This window comes from Grammomys surdaster, unplaced genomic scaffold (assembly GCF_004785775.1).
Source record: "Grammomys surdaster isolate TR1022 unplaced genomic scaffold, NIH_TR_1.0 111295, whole genome shotgun sequence".
Lineage (NCBI taxonomy): Eukaryota > Metazoa > Chordata > Mammalia > Rodentia > Muridae > Grammomys > Grammomys surdaster.
This window is the reverse complement of record NW_021611326.1, coordinates 923-9098: the sequence shown is the minus strand read 5'-3', so window position 1 is coordinate 9098 and position 8176 is coordinate 923. Positions and strand designations below refer to the sequence as shown.

The 8176-nt window shown below is 40.5% G+C and overlaps 1 long non-coding RNA gene across 1 annotated transcript; it reads left to right on the top strand.

Annotated features, from left to right (window-relative positions):
• Positions 1-658: 658 nt before the first annotated feature.
• On the top strand, positions 659-7504 carry LOC114635528. The gene is made up of 3 exons (XR_003713489.1): positions 659-734; positions 3698-3759; positions 7396-7504. It is a non-coding gene; the product is annotated as an uncharacterized LOC114635528 (long non-coding RNA).
• The last annotated feature ends 672 nt before the right edge of the window (positions 7505-8176 follow it).

Below are 8176 nucleotides of genomic sequence, written 5' to 3'. Positions count from 1 at the left end.
GATTTTCTATCTATTTTTAAAAATATTTTCCATGTCTTGGCTTTCTTCTTCTTCCTTTATCCTTATTATCCAGAGATTTTGTCTTTTTGTAGTGTCCCATATGTCCTGGATGTTTTGTACCTGAACTGTTTTTTAGGTTTAACTTTTGTTTTTTACAGAGCTATTAATTTTTTTTAATCTTACCTTCAGCACTCGAGATTCTTTCTTCTATGGCTCATAATCTGTTGGTAAGGCTTACCTCTGAGGGTTTCATTTGACATCCTACAATTCTCAATTACAGTTTGGGTTTTTTTTAATGATTTCATTTTTCTGTTTTACTTTCATTATTTCATTGAACTGTTTGTGTTTTCACAGACTTGATTAAGGGATTTATTAAGGGTGTCTATATCTAGTCTTTGTTGGGTAGATGTTCTACACTTTGGTTGTTGTTATATTCTCTGGATCCCTGACAAATGTTGTGTCTGCGAAGTGCTTCTATGATGAGCCAGCAGATGACAGACAGGAGTGGAGATAGACTAGAAGAGGAGGCTGAGAGAGCTAAGCTGAGTTCTTAGCTCTACTTCTAGTTATGTGTATCTGTGGCTATGTGGCTATGTTCCCATGAGTCTACTAATTTTGGGTATGTGTGTCTGTTTGTAGGTATGTTTTGGGATAGCATATATTCCTGGTGCGGGTGCCCTCATAGGATAGAGGATCAACACCCTTGAATCCTGGAGCTGGAGTTATAGACAGTTGTGAGTAGCTGATGTGATTGGTTTTTCTACAAGAACAGTGTGTACTCTTAACCACTGAGCCATCTTTCTCTCAAGCTTTGCACTAAACTTTTGAATGTTGCAGACATTAAAAGCTAAACTTCAATTTAAACTATTTGTTTTAATTACTGTTCTATTGCTCTGAAGAGATGCCATGACCAAGGCAACTTATGGGAAAAAAACATTTAGTTGGGCTTTGCTTGGAGTTTCAGAGGCTGAGTCCACACCATCATGTGGAGAACATGGCAGTGAGCCATCAGGTGTGGTGGTGAAAGCAGTAGCTGAAAGTTCACATCTGATCCACAAACAGGAGGCAGAGAGAGACTTACAACATACAATGGCAAATATACATTACCATTCCAAAAGGGAGGGAAGGGGGCATAGTGAGGAAATACCAAACCTAAGCAAGACTGACTCCAGCAGGACAAACTCCAAATCCTGTAGCTCCGTGTCTGATGTCAAAGGGATTAGATAACTCTTTGGATCTCCCATTCCTCCCAGTTTTGCTGATTGCAATGTACTTCTCTCTTTTGGGCCGATTCTACTCCTAGTTTGCAGTTCTCCTCGTGATACCTCATTGACTTGGCATCCTCAAAATCTTGGCGTCTCCAACCCAGTCCTAGCTTTATCTTCACAGCTTCATGCAATGGCGCCTTGGATCTCCATGCAGCAGAGACCCCTCTGCCATAACACCTTGCCTCAGCTGCTCTCCTTGAGAGAAAAGATTTCACAGCCCCTTTACTCCTGCATGCTTCTTGACTCTAAAACCAGAACCATGAGCTGATGCTACTAACTTCTTCACTTACATGGGTAGAACTTGGCCCCTCTTTGAATTACATTTGCCTAAGCTTTGATCTGTTGATGCTTTCCTTTGCTACATACGGTTTCCTTTGATTTAGGACAGTGGTTCTCAACCTGTGGGTTGAAGGCCCCTTTCACAGGGATCACCTAAGACAATCCTGCAACTCAGATATTTACATTACAATTCCTAACAGTAGCAAAATTGTAGTTATAAAGTAGCAATAAAAATAATTTTATGGTTGGGCGTCACCACAACATGAGGAACTGTATTCAATGGTTGCAGCAGTAGGAAGAGAACCTTTGCTTTAGGAAAGGATTCCTTAGACATTTCCTTCTTTAAGGTGGAAGCTTAGCTTGGTGAGGTCTTGCCCTTCAGGGCACCATCCCTTTATTCCATTTCTTCTTATCTCTTCCAGCACAAACCAAGTTCCAACATTTAATTTCCTGGTGTTCTTTTTCTTCTCAAACTGTATATTTTATATTTCTTTTTACTGTTTGCAGATCTGCGTAAGAGTAGTCACTAATAACCACAGGACATAGTCAATATTAGATTGTCTTGAAATCTCCTCTGCCAATGATATTATTCCCAAACTCTTCAATTTAGCCTCCAGTGCATTTTCTTTTTTTGGGGGGGGATGGCAAAAGAAGCCATTTTTTTAAACCAAAACATCACAAGAGGTCTCTAGCTCAGTTACTAATATTGTTCCCTCTGAAACCTTTTAAGCCACAGTTCACATTGCTGTCTGCCCTACTGTCTTCCACATTCCTATTATGATGGCTGTTAAGCCCTATTTATGGCATTCAACAATTTTCCTTATCTAAAGTCCCAAAGTCCACATTCTTCCAACAACCCACATGGTAAGGCCTGTCACAGCAATGCACCACTCCCTGGTACTAACTTCTTTTCTGCCTTAGTTACTGTTCTATTGCTATAAAGAGATATCATGACCAAGGCAACACTTACAAGAGAAAATATTTAATTGAGGGCTTGCTTACAGTTTGAGAGAGTGAGAGTGAGTCCATGACCATCACAGAGGGAAACACAGCAATGGGCAGGCATGGCTCTGGAAATAGTAGCTGAGAGCTTATATATGATCCACAAGCAGGAAGCAGAGAAAGAGAGAGACAGAGAGAGACACAGAGACAGAGAGAGAGTGAGTGATTGCTCAAATCCTATCCCTAGTGACATAACTCATAACTCCCCAACAAGGCCAAACTTCCTAATCCTTCCCAAAAGAATTTCAACAACTTGGAACCAAACATTCAAACATATGAGCCTATGGGGACCATTCTCCTTCAAACCAACAGAGATAGTATTTTAAACCATCACTTGCAGAGCTATAAAATGTCTTACAAAATCTATGCGATAAAGTAGTAGGGTATGCTATACATGTGATTTCCCACTGAAACTCATATTCTTTTGTGTATATATGTGCACACATGTTCATGTGTGTGCATACAGGTACATGCTTGTACATGTGTGGCTAGGTGATTGTGGTGGTCAGAGGACAGACAACCTTGTCTATCATTTCTCAGTTTCTCACTAACCTGGAACTCATCAATTAGGCAAGGGCTGGCTAGCCAGCAAGCCCCAGGGATCAACTTGCCTCTATATACCAGTGCTAGGGTGCTAGGGTCATTAGTGTGCCCTTTTATAATATGTGAGTTCTTGATATCAACCTTTGATCTTCATGCTTGTAAGATAGACACTTAACCACTTGAGTTATCTCCCTATCAAATTCTTTTACACACACACACACACACACACACACACACACACACCTCTCTTTCCATATATATATTGCTCTTATAACAGTGTTTTTCAATTTTTGATGTAATAAATCAGCCAAGAAGGACCTAAAAGACGAAGTCCAAGGATACTGACCTTAGATGACGTCTGTGAAGATCCTGTCTTAACAGGTGCAATAGATGATTCTAGTGTAGGCGTTGTAAGGAGCATACTAAATAAAAGTACCACACTAGGGCATACTGTCTCCCTTTTCTGGGGGCAGTCCCTTTATATGGTACTTAATGGTAGCTCTAGATTTCAATTCTTATCAGTCTTGTTACCTGTGGTACACTATATTGTCTTTGTCTCCTATATAAACATGCTATTTTTTTTTCTCCTCACTGAAACATTACAGGACAGACAAGGAACTGTTTTTGTATTATATGAATCTCTGAAGAGACACAGGTTTGGCATGTTGTAAGTATGAAGTATGTCTATAAGATATAATAAGCTTAAAAAATGTCCATATCAACCAACAGGATTGGTGCCTCTGTGAATTCTAATCAGTATGCTTATTTATCAGAAGTCTATCTTGTTTTATTTAGAGCCTCAAGTACTTCACAAAGTACCTGTAGATGTTGGCATCAGGTTTTTAAATATAGTTATCCACAACCATGAGGTAGGAATCTACATTTAATATAAGCTTACACACATATAAGGCTCAAATCTTATTCATAGGAAGCCAGTTCAGATGACCCAGTTGTGAAAAGCTAGTTGTCATTCTGGTATGCTTAGAATAGTACTCCCGTGACCTGGGCAGATGTTCTTCCAAAAAGTATGGCTGGAGCCAGTTTGGGTTTGGGTGCAGTCTTCTCAGAGACTGTGTATGCTGGACAGAGTTCTCATGGCAGAGCCATTCGCCCCTACTGATGCCGCTGCACGTGGAAATGCTCGTTCTTCCCCTTTGGAGAGATAATGTGGCTACAGTTTAATCCAGTGCTGTGATACCAGAAGTGAAACCTATTTATAATATCCACACAACCATGCATTCACTTCATCTGCCCTGGCATTTATATCTAACAGGGGCTAAGAAAGGAGCTGCCTTCTGCTTCCCAGTGATATCCCATCCCTCAGCTCCCTCCTTGCTCTGAACCTTAACATAGATGTTTACACTCTACAGATGTGCCAGTGCAATGCTGGGGCAGAAGCAATGCAAAGGCAAAAGGCAATTACTGTGACTGGGCCAACAAAGTGGCCAATTGGATTTGATATTGGCAAGCTAATTTTAAAAAATTAGTATTTTCCAGAGTAGGAATCTAATTAAATGTGAGACCTGAAAGCTCCAAGTCCAAAAGCTCAGGAACATACAAGACCTAAAAATCAGAACACAGAGATACAAACTCTCACAGTCCACCAGCTGGCATGAATGATGAATTACAGAGGGCAAGGTGCCCTCAGGCTGCAACCACATAAGCCCTCATGCACACAGGACAAGGTGGCAGGCCAAACCCAGACCTAGGATTCAGGTGGGTAGAAACAGGTCATCTGAGGCAACCAGCTCACATCATTAGGAAGATTTCAAGCACCAAGAGCAAATAAGCAATCTGAGATTCATAAGGGGTTAGGGTGGGGGTGGGGGACCTAACCACTGGTCTTGACCTGCATCCCAGCTTCAGCTGCAGAAACGGTCCTATCAGTGGACCATTCCTGCTTCCTAGGAAGTCATTGCTACTCACACATTCTACTGAAAAGTCTCCACTGACATAGACTTCAGATTCTTTACCTTTTCTACAATGTTGTATGACCCTTCATTTTCTCATCCCTTACTGCAGTCACCAGCTAGAGATGGTTAGAGCAGGAAAGGAACATGGTAATTATTATAGGTCAGAAACAGGCTTAGAGAAGAGATGTGACTTGGCTGGTCCCAAAGCAGATCATCTATCTATGCAGTAATCCTCACCCTAGATTTTTGTTCACTAAAGTTACAGAAAGTGGCAGCTTTGCAGAGGGAACCTAGTTATTGGACTTTCTTGCATTAAGGTACATAACTGTTTACATCTGTAAAAATTGCTGATTTACTTTTTCTGAATATTAGACACACTAGAAGATCTCCTTGAATTCTCACTTGGTCTACCTGGATGTAGACTGACAGCTACACAAAAGGAATTGCACTAAGCTGTGAACACAGGCAACTATACAGGAAAAAAAAAAAGATAATCCTTAATTTCCCACAGGACTTTAATTGAAGCTTTTTAGGAGCTGGATGGGCTTTGTTTGGCATTACTGAAATCATGTCATGCCAGGTGTAGGGTGCCAGTCAGTCACCCTTCTAGTAAAGTGGGAGACACTTCAAGAGGAGACGACTCTACAAAGCAGACACGTGGTTTGGCTTTTCTGGGATAACATCACCACAACTCCATTCATTCTGAGATAGTTCTGGAGGATATAGAATTGGAGGAGAAATTACAAGGAAGGGGAATATGAAGATAAGTCTAAAAAATTGAAAGAAGGCATTTAACTACTATAGACAAAACATCATACATTCACACACATACTTACAATTTTTTAAGATGGATCTCATGTATACATGAAAAATGCTAAAGAAGCTTATTGAAGACAGATGTTCTTAGCCACCCAGCCCCAGATCTTGGTTTTGTTTATTTTGGTAGATCCCAGAAATATGTCACTCTAAGAACCCAGGATCTTACACTAATTCTGGTAGTAAAATACAAATAACTTTGCAAAATTATTCAGTCTGGAGTTGATTTTGATATGATTTACTTCTTTGTTTGTTTGTAGAACCCACTATATAATGTGACCAGGCCAGCCTGGAACTCAAGAGACCTGCCTGTCTCTGCCTCCCAAGAGTCAGGATTAAAGGCATGAGAACCACTCCCAGATTATTTATCTCCTTAAAAGAAATTTATTTTCTAATGGTTGTTCATAGAAGGGGTGGGCCTGTCCTTGGATTTGGGAATATAACTCAAAAAGCTCAGAATCACGGTTTCAGTTCAAGTCATTCATTGGTAGAAAAAGGAGATGAAGACCCAGAGTTAAGGAGCTCCCACAAAGTAAGCCAGTAGCAAGACAAAACAAACAACAAAAACAACTGGACCCCAGTTTTAGGTACCCTGAGGCTTTGGGTTTAGGGCTTGTTTCCAGGAGGTGACTGTGGATGCAGTGTCCTCCAATATCCTCATTTTGCAGTTGACCTAAAAGGTGCGTCTCCTTTAAGTGTTATCTCCCTTAGGAAGTAACACTTATTAAAAATTAATCCACTCATGCCAGACATCATGATACATGCCTTTAATCCCTACACAAGGCAGGCAGATCTCCGTGAGTTCTAGTCCAGCCGGGCTATGTCATGAGACTCTCGATGAAGCAATAACGACGACGACAACAACAACAACAACGACAACAACCATACACTTAGCCAGTTTTGTTTTCCCTTTGATAAGGTCTAAAAAATAGCTAGAAAGCTCTCTGAATTTTCTCACATTAAAACACACAATAATCCACTTGTTTGACATGTTCTCTGGCCTTGGTATAATTGTTATAGAATAACAGCAGCTGTTCATGAATGGGAACATGTGTCTTTGAACATGAACTACTCATAAGAAGCAGAAATTACTTGTTCACATGAAACTGAAAATAAAACTCAGACATGCTTCCAGAAACCAGAGATGCAAATGTCAGGCATGCACGACATTTAGCAATGGCTCTTTTCAAAATCAGCACTGCTGTCCTAACTTAGTAACCAGCACTGCTGACCTAACTTAGTAACCAGCACTGCTGTCCTAACTTAGTAACCAGCACTGCTGTCCTAACTTAGTAACCAGCACTGCTGTCCTAACTTAGGCTTCTACTAGAAGTGACTCAACCTATTGCTATATTCTGCTAAGTTGATTAATAAAAAATATTTATTACACAAATCCTTTCTGTTGACAAGTTAAAATGGTGCCTCATCTCTCATATCTCCCTGAAGATTGCCACCTTGTGAGATTGAAAATACTCATTAAATCCCATCACCAGCCACACAAATGAGAGGGCGATTGTTTTTGAGCATGTGAGGAGAATCGCTGGTAAACTCATTTGTTTGGATATCATTAACAGAACAATCGGTGTGGATCTCCAGGGGGTCCTCATGACCTTTGCTCGAAATCTCTTCATCATCCATCAAGAAATATCAGCACCTAATATGCAAGGCGAGAGCAATTTTAAGGTGAGGTGTTAATTAACTAACGATCCTGGTTAATTTCTATACAAGGGCTGAAAATACCTCATGCTGTATTGTAAACAAGTGCTAAACCATCTTTATTTTTTTTCTTATAAGCAGTACATATTTTACAATGAGCAGGGTCAATTTTGTAAGGTTCCCACTGAACCCGTTAGTTAAATTTAATAGTTTGAAACTTTTTCTTTGAAATATAGTAGGCTCGCTTTAACTCGCTGCCATTTTGAAAGCCAGATTCATGAGACAACAGAGCTCTCTGATGTTGGGGGTGAAGCTGGAACGTCACAATGGAACCAAAGTCTAGACTGTAACTAATTTATGGTGTTCTTGTACTTCACATAATGCATGTCTGGTTAGTGATTCCTGGGGAGCCTAGCTTCTAAAACCAGACTCTCAGACCCAAGAACCGTGTGCCTTAAAGAGAAGCAGAAGAAAAATCCCAGCATCTATGTGGGACATCCACCCACCTCATTTCTCCAAAGTGAGGTGGACCTTCTCCATTAGCCTTTCTAAGCTTCCGTATGGCCTCTAAGACCCAAAATCTTCCAAATTCTAGAATGCAGGAGACAGCTGCTGAAAAGAGCTGAAGGCCTGTCATGATGAGCAAGTTTTTAATACAACTCCCAGCCTAGGCCTTTGCCCTGTTTAAATGAATCACAT